Genomic DNA, 8,360 nt, shown 5'->3' with positions numbered 1-8,360 from the left:
GACCTAACTTTACAAAGAGTACTTTCAGCTTATTCTAACAAGTTCCATTTATAAAATGTTTTTATTTATTCAACTACAATGCAATTGACTGGCAATTTCATCTGGTAAGAGATGACGCCGTCTAAAAAGGTCACGGGCTAACCTTTTAGGGGTATGCCAGTTATATTAAGCCCATAACCCCTCAAAGAGCTTTCTACCCAAGGTTCCCTCTCTGCAATGGAAGATGTAAACCATTTTCTGTTGGAATATTTTCAGATAACTATTGAATAAAACGTTGCTTGAAAACATTAATAACACGTAGTCAATATTCAAAGCTGCTAGTTTTAGGGATTAGAATTTAAACCGTTGGTTTTTTTGTGTTAAAAAAAACTTACCTGGTCGATCAACCTGTTGAACTTCCTCGCAAGCAGTTTGCTGTAGGAGCAGTACTGCGAAAAGAGTGGCAAAGATAACGAATATTTTGCTGTGCATGATTAGTTTTGAGGAAGCTTCGGAACTATACTCAACAATATTGACTGAGGAACTTCTCAACTGTGCTTCTTCCATAAAACTTTCACATATTTATATGAAATCAAATTAAGATAAGGACTGTAAAAGTTATTCGAGTCGTATCTTTTTATCAACACAGGGATGTCCTGACGATAAGGCATTTCTGTATCAGTTTTGTAATTGCGTGAACTGTATAATTAGTAGTAGTATACACAATATTTTAAACAAAGAATAAATTGTAGAATCTAATCTAATAAAATAGTTTTTGCATTATCGATTTAAAGAACATAAAACATTCTAACAACCTGCCAAGTATTCTTCTCTTATTACAACAACAGATCATTTCTTTTTTTATAGTAATAATAATTGCACCATCTGCTTGGTCCGTCAAATATTATTACTAACTGATGGTAAGTGGAAACCCATCGCCTATAAACCGATCAACAATTGTCAGGTTATGTATTGTTTCTATGTACTGGCAACCAGCTTCCAAAATTCTTGTGCAATTATTGAAAAAAAAATCTCAAAAGACGCAAAATCTTTTTCGGTACTTTGGCTGCTCGAAATATTCGATTGTTAACTTCAGACGATAAACTTTACATGATATATTCATTAAAATGGATAATTTTAATGAATATATAATAAGAAAACATTTAATAAAGAAATTAAAGATTCATTATTTATTATTACAGAAACGATAAAAACGATGCTGGCCGGTGAATAATAATTTCTTATCGTTTTGTCATAATTCTGAAACTAATTGCTTCATTCAAATTAAACATTGCATTGCATTTTTACGGTTATCGAAGTTCTGATTCAAGAGCCAACAATAGTTTTATTAATTATTATATCTTTATTGCCAAATTACTCACCCACATTGATATACACAGACTGATAAACAACTTCCGAATTCCGATTGATTTTATGACAGAAAAAGTAAATGCGCACGAGCATTTACTTTTTTTGTATGGATCTATAATCTACTTGCTTAAATTGCCACGACGAACAAAAAAAAGGAAACAAGGGAACTTTTAAAAATACCATTGTGGTCGAGGGACCCATAAATAAATATACTATGACATCAAATATACATGACGGAAAAAAATCTTTTGACGTAAAAAAAGAAGGCGGCCAAAGCTTGACGATAATTTCTTGAACTACAATGGACGTACTGGGCCCAGGCCTACCCTTTAATAGGAGAAGATTTGACCCTCCAATGCTGGATTATCGATAATTGTAGGGTGTGTTATAACTGCCATACTCTTAACAGGTTAGCCTACTAACATCTTACATCATCAGCTATTATTTGGTTGGTTTTTTTATTGTATTAATTGAAGGACCATGTAGATGGCCTGTGGAATGGCGGGATGGAAAATCATCGTCTATAAACTGATCAACACTTTGCAGGGAATGCAAGGAAATCATCCTACAAATTGCAGCTCTGTATCCATAAACCTGAGGCGTAGGTGTCAAACCTTATGTGCCTTTAATCAAGCCGGCAACCACATAGTACAGAATTGAGACAACGCTTTGGGGCATAAATCTATTATATATGTTTATGAATGCAATTAAAAAACAATAAATTAAAATGGCGGTAATACTTTCCTTTAAAGTGCATTACTTTCATTTTACAATAATAAGCGGTGAAAGCCCAATGGGTAGGACTTTGCCGAACGCACTTCTAAGTTTTATAAGTTATGTGCGTTTTAAGCAATTCAGATATAACTTGCTTCAACGGTGAAGGAAAACGCAGTAAGGAATCCTACATGCCCGAAAGCTCTCCATAATGTTCCCAAAGGTGTGCGACCTCCACCAATACGCACTAGGCCTTGGTAGACTACGGCCTTAACCCCTTCTTATTGAAGGAGACCCGTGCCCTGTAGCGATTCGGTAATGGGTTGATATTATGAATTATTTTCCAGAGCTGTCCCAATACCAGAACTATAATTGATTGCAGGTGAAAGTATATCTATACGCTGCAGCAGTCTCAAAATGATGAGCTTTTTTTTCGTCGAGACTTCCTTTCGTTTGAGAAAGAAATGAAAAATTCGCAAATTTCTCAGGGGACGCACGAATCAAATTTTATTTCGTATACATAGTGGAAGTTGGTAAATTGCGTGTTCTTGAAGGGCGAAGGCATTATTGTGGTTAACTTTGTCAAACATGACTTGGTAAAAATAAAGGAAATTTAATTTGTCATGTCAACATTCAAAATGCATAACAAATCTACACTTATAATAAAACTGTAGGGTGTCAATGACTTTACATAGAAGATATTTAAAAAATATTTTTTGAGTGCACTCTATAACTGATTCTGATCTCAAAACTGAAAGTATCTGGGCCGCCAATCACGCTGAAACTAGTGAATGAATTCGAACTCAGTCCCCCGAAAGTGTAGCTGAAGTTCTTACCAATAGACTAGCACCGATTCAAGTCAGTGTAGTGTTCCAGTGAATCAATAAAAGTCCTATTTGATTCACATGACTAAACATGTGATACTTCATATGATTAGTCTGCATTTTATTGTTCTTTGAAACTCAAAATATGTTATTTTCTTTCCATTGCGGATCAAAGGAAAAGGGAAAGAACATATTCTCGTAGGCATTTCGTTATTAACAATCATAACATGATAAAAAGGATTACATTTACAATCCTTATCTTTGTCCTTTTTTATATAAATATCGGAAATTAGTTGTCAACCACACAGTTGAAAAACTAATCCGAAAAAGAATCATGAGCAACAAATTCTTTGTAGTCCTCGCTTTGTGCGCAGTGCTATTAGCGTCGCAGGCAGTTTTCTGTGAAGATGTCGAAGTTCAGCAACCCGGTAAAAATAACCTTTGAATATTTATTGAAATGGTTCCAGCCTAGTGGTTAGGAATTTAGCTTCACTTTCAATTTTGCAAGTTATGTGCGTTTTAAGTAATTAAATATTACTTGCTTTAACGGTGAAAGGAAAACGTCGTGATGAAACCTGCATATCCGAGATTTCTCCATAATGTTCTCAAGGGTGTGTTGAGTCCATCAATTTGCACAGGGCCAGCGTGGTGGACTACGACCGTCCTTCTCATTGTGGAAGGAGACCCGTGCCTGTAATGTACCAATAGTGGGTTGATATGATGATATTTTCTGAATATTGAGTAATATTTACAACCGTATTTTAAAACATTTCACATTTACTGAATGCTATATTTCAATATTACCAAGACATCTTTATTGATATTAATTGTATAGATATATATTAATTAATAGTATGTATATATAATATTGTGTACAAGTTTATTATATATATATATATATATATTTTTTTTTTTATTATGTATAGTATTTATGTATATATTTATAAATATATCTATATGCACCACCTACCTCTCGTCTTGAGCAGTGTTTTACGCCATCGGTTGCCTGGAAGAGATCGCTATGTATAGGTACATTGTGTAAACTAGTTTTTTATATTTTTTTCTATATTTGTATGTGGTGTACCGGTAGTGTAAAAGTGTATTCATTCATTCATATCTCAATATTATCGTGCCATTACTAAAGAATCCGATTATGGTTCTAATAACATCGAGACAAATTATGAAATATTTAATTATTCGCAGATGAGCTGTATATTCTGAACCCGGGCTCGGCGTTTCCTTTCATAGTGACTGATCCAAAAAGCCCCATTCTCAGTCTCGACCGTAAGCAGGTCATCCGCATCTGCATCGCCAGCCAGTGCCAATCTGTCTGCAGGTCCTGGGGCTTCCGGATTGGGCGTTGCAACTCGCAGGCCATTTGCGTTTGTTCGCGTTAAAATTATACAATTTTTTTTAAATTTTTTATAAAGTTTAATAACCGTATTCAAAAGTTTAGACTAATAAATAGTATATATTATCAATAATAAACCAATTCATTTTGTATTTTTTTTTTTCATTTATTAATACGATATTATTACTTGAACTTTTACATACTACTAATACATTAGTAGCTCGAATACTTTTCTTATAAAAAGAATTCAATTGTTGAGCATACCGTAACGTTACATAGAAAAAAAAATATATCCATAATTTACAATGACAAGCGATGGTTCGGTGTGATTTGGGTGCTATCGAACACTGTGATGGATTGTCCTTCAATGGGGACTACGAAACTGTAAAACTACCGCTACCGGTTCAAATGATGGAGATCCCAACATTATGGAATACCGTGCTGGCTTACCTCCCTATGCAGTCATAGGGAGATAAGCCAGCAGGGAGAGCATTACACGATTTCCGACACCACTAGTGATTGGGTAGTATTTGACTGAATGTTTACATCCTTGCAATAGATGTTGACCGAACTTTATGTTGAATTACAAAATTGGAAAAGAATGGATGGGGCTAACGGGAGGGAGGGTTACCTGATGTTTAGTTATCATCACCACCCATGAACATCTGCAGCAGCAGAGGAGCTACCGACCCGTTGCCGGCTTTGCTTATCCTCTCCTTGAATAACCCTAGATTGTATTTTGGATGGAACAAATCAGATGGGAGATTGTTCCACAATATGCAAGTTCACGGTAGAATGAATCTGGTATTTCGAATAGTAGAAGATAACCAGGCATCCAGATGATGATAATGGAATTTATTTCTACATCGTGAGGTGCAGTCAGGGAACAGGGAAGGAGGTATCAATGCAAACAACTTGTAGGAACACTCTCCAATTTATAGTCGACACACACAAAGTGAGCTAACATCTTTTCGTGCCCCAGGGACTCCAAACTGCAATTCAATTTGGGATTGTCAAGTTGAACAGCCTGCTTTTGGATCCGATCAAATGGAAGGAGTTGTAAAGAGGTACCTCTGTCCAAAAATGTGATCAGTACTCCATGTGAGTTCTTACTTGCGCTTTATAGAGCTGGAGTCTATAATTTGGCGCAAAGTAACCTTTGGCTCTGTTAAACACACCACGCTTTTTGGAAGCTAGTTTAGCTTTACCTTCCAATTGGACTTCGATTGAGATGTTGACACAGAGGATCCTAATAAGGTAATGAGGAGGGTATTCTAGAACTGAGATGTTACATACATTGTTATAAGCAACATATATTATTTTTTAAACTGGGTCTCTATTCGATATTCATAGTAAGAAATTTCAAAGTTAAATCACGTTCATCACGTCATTGTATAACTTAGGTTTGCCACGAAATGAATTCCCTAATGGTTTTAGCAATAATACAGCTTTTGCAGCTTAAACATCTTATGGTCTTATTGCGATAGCGCAAATCAAATGATTCCGATTTTTACTAAAAAGCAACGTTGACACGAATTCGTCTTTGAGCATGGTTCTTCGTAGACAATCTTCTTCATATGTTGAAACATTATTTCGAAACGAAGATTATTTGTATGAATTATTAACCATTATATTTTTACTCGGAATAACATGTAACATACAAAAGCGGCAAATAAATAAAATAATTAAATAGAAAATACCAAAAAAACTCTCGGCCGGTAGTTGTTTGTATTAAAAGTAACAACTTTTGTTTTATGACTTTTTCTAACTCGATTTTTTTGTAAAATATTGAATATTCAATATTTTATATATATTGAATATTGAATATTTCACAAAGATACTCTACTGGTTACTACTTTGTAAAGCAGCATCGGCAACAGCACGCGAACCACGACTCTCTCGTGTGGTCACTGACACAACTAGGCGGCTCTGTCCAATCACATGTATTCGTTTTCAAACAAACCTTACAGAAATAACATGATATTTTTTTGGTAGGAAATAAATTAATTCTGAATAAAAAAAATATCGTAAAGTTGTTAAATGATAGCAGGGACCTAAAAGTCAGAGAACTTCTATTATTTAATCTTATTAGCGATTATTGCAGAGCAGCGTGATTCTAGGCAACATTGTTATGTTATTAAGCATTTCATAAAAAGAATAGTAACATCTAAGTCAAAAATAAGTTTTAACACATTGTTTAATTCATTCCCGCAACTGGAAAATGTTTGTGGGATGAACATGAACGTTTTCCACTGTCTGGGTGTTTTTCTGTATATTATAATATTTTATGTTTATTATTCATAAAAATATTCAACCGTCAGCTTAGTACTTAGTTATTTTATTAAAGTATAGTAGTTTATTTAATTAAAAAGGCTTAGAAAGTTAAAGCAATTAGATATGTATAAATCGTTGTTAATAAATTCTTTTTGATATATATCTTCAATTAATTGAAATACTAGGCAATTTTTTAAAATAAAGCATGAACTATGAAATAAATTTAAGGGAAATAAACACAAATTAATTAATGCCAATAGAAATTGTATTTATAACGTAAAATAAACATATATTTAACAAAATTTAATATGAATAGCCTGTTGAAATATTATTATTATTATTACTCTTTATTTGAACAACACATGAAGTAAAAGAATTATACAAGAAAAAAGAAACATAAAAATAGAAGCTAAATACAAAAGGCGGCCAGGCAACCTATATATTATGGTCCATAGGACAAAATTAACGGGAGCAAACGCAAATGGCCTGGGCGTTGCAGCGTCCAACCCTGTAGCCCCAGGACCTGCAGACAGATTGGCACTGGCTGGCGATGCAGATGCGGATGATTTGCTTACGGTCGAGACTGAGGATGGGGCTGTTTGGATCAGTCACGATAAAAGGGAACGCAGAGCCCGGATTCATTATATACAGTTCATCTGCAAGAAAAATTAGGCAAAACATACATTTCATCGATACATGAAAATTAGAAAAATTTGGAAAAAATAACTTTAAAGATTTATCTGAGAAGGTACAGCGGGCAGTTACCTTGGCCAATGAAATAGTTTGGCAATCCAAAGAGGCAATACTGCCAGCATCTAAGGAACTGTGCATCGCTGCGATGGTTCAAAGATGTTATAGATTTTATTTAGTTTTACATAGGTTAGTTTAGGTTATTCTTGTTTAAACTTTATACTTTTCCCTTTAGTAAATGTTCTAATTTAAAGTTGTGATGCAGTCTAACTTAAAATCTGCTGAATACATAAGAATAAGCTACGCTAACTACATTAGATAAATCCTCTGAGGACCTAACTTTACAAAGAGTACTTTCAGCTTATTCTAACAAGTTCCATTTATAAAATGTTTTTATTTATTCAACTACAATGCAATTGACTGGCAATTTCATCTGGTAAGAGATGACGCCGTCTAAAAAGGTCACGGGCTAACCTGTTAGGGGTATGCCAGTTATATTAAGCCCATAACCCCTCAAAGAGCTTTCTACCCAAGGTTCCCTCTCTGCAATGGAAGATGTAAACCATTTTCTGTTGGAATATTTTCAGATAACTATTGAATAAAACGTTGCTTGAAAACATTAATAACACGTAGTCAATATTCAAAGCTGCTAGTTTTAGGGATTAGAATTTAAATCATTGTAGCCAACAAATTACTGTTTTGAATAATATAAACAAAGATAAACATATCGTCAAGTGTAGGCCGATAACTAAGAGCAAATTGACGCGATTCAAAGGTGAAATATCATCCAAAATTCCTGCCCTTGTCTTTAAGAACGGTCATCCTGACAGCATTTATGGTACGCTCTTTAATATCATAGAAAATGAATTTAACAAAATATTCATTTTCAAACATATAGATTTCAATAAAAAAATAAAGTTTAGCGATTGGGCAACTATTGGCATATACAAAAGTAGAGATAATTTGTATGAGCTCTATAGTGAAAAACAATATAACCATACTCCAGCTTTCCTACAACACGTAAAAATGTACTCTAAAACGTTTAAGAACGTTTGCTTTCATGCTAAGTCGCTATACTTTAAGGATCAAATCATAAAATCGGATAACAAAGTACAAACAACCTGGAAAATTGTTAATAATGAAACTGGGAAAGCTAA

This window comes from Pararge aegeria, chromosome 5 (assembly GCF_905163445.1).
Source record: "Pararge aegeria chromosome 5, ilParAegt1.1, whole genome shotgun sequence".
Lineage (NCBI taxonomy): Eukaryota > Metazoa > Arthropoda > Insecta > Lepidoptera > Nymphalidae > Pararge > Pararge aegeria.
Note: the sequence above shows the minus strand (reverse complement) of the source record.